Source organism: Acyrthosiphon pisum, chromosome X (assembly GCF_005508785.2).
Source record: "Acyrthosiphon pisum isolate AL4f chromosome X, pea_aphid_22Mar2018_4r6ur, whole genome shotgun sequence".
Classification (NCBI taxonomy): domain Eukaryota; kingdom Metazoa; phylum Arthropoda; class Insecta; order Hemiptera; family Aphididae; genus Acyrthosiphon; species Acyrthosiphon pisum.
In genome coordinates, this window is record NC_042493.1 from 119,327,106 (window position 1) to 119,328,331 (window position 1,226).

At 34.7% G+C, this 1,226-nt stretch overlaps 1 pseudogene; it reads right to left on the reverse strand.

The window, feature by feature from the left end:
• Window positions 1-969, reverse strand: part of LOC100568859 — a 2,110-nt pseudogene extending 1,141 nt beyond the window's left edge.
• Window positions 970-1,226: the final 257 nt, after the last annotated feature.

Sequence of the window (1,226 nt, forward strand, 5' to 3'; positions counted from 1 at the left end):
AAAAAAAATATTCAAAATCGCCTCGATCATTCCCTAGTATACTTGTTGATCAATCATAATCCGTTTTCAAAATTAAAATCTGTCGAACTAAATTCTTCCCGTTTTATCAAGATTATTGGTCTAAGAGTCACTTTTTTTTCATCTGATGCAGCCGCCTTAAATTATAATTCTAACAAAACTAAAACAATAAATTATTTGTCTCATTTTTTTTATATTATTATATTAAAACAGTAAATTAATTTATTCATTAAAACAAAACTTAAAAAAAAATTATTATAAATAGGTACCCACTTTATTATATTTTTGTCATTCTTCGTCCATAAATTTACACAATTCAACCAACGGATTGATGAACAAGAAGTTCATCAACATTTCTCCACAGCTTTTTAACATCGAGTGCATATTAAGCAAGGAATCGACTTTATTATGAATCCAGTGAAAGTAGAAAAATGAAAATATTTTGTTGAATTCGCGCGAATAAGAAGAACTGCAGTCGTTGGCGTTTTCGATATCCAGAGCTTTGAAATCCATCTCGGAGCGGCCATAGGAATATTTAGCATATTCTACCATTTCTACAAATTTTTCGACGCCAAATTTAAAAAATCGATATCGATATGAATGAATACAACAGCTAGGCATACAAATTGTTTAAAAAAAAATATTGTATTATTACGAGCAACATAAATCTCACATGTCAATACCAACTGTTTGATTTTATTTTTCAAAAAGGGATAAATAATATCCGACGTCCCGTCCACGGTCCACATCCTATGTCCAAAACTATTTCGTTTGACGTCCACAACATTTTCTCAATATACGCAGTCAAGGAATCCTTGGCTTCCCTCTGCTGTATAGGTACCATTGTTTTTGACGTACCGCTCTGGGCAATGCATTTTGACAGACTAAAATCTTTCTCCTATGAATCTTTCTCTTTTTATAGGTACACGGTTTTCAAACATAAGCACTCTACTGGGCCCAAGGTATTATAATACCCACTTAACGGAGCTTCTTAAAATCACGCACGATTTCTATAACAGACACGATATTGTTGTGAAGCAAGTGTCGAGATGGTATGGGAGATGGTATACGGGTGTGCGGCGTAAGCACGTACAATATTGTGAATGGTGCATGCGCTAAACGCCAGCCAAAGCAGTCAAATATACTGCCTCGGGCCGCCGGCTACATTACTACATTGTATATAGCCGCTCTACTATAGCTAGGTGGGG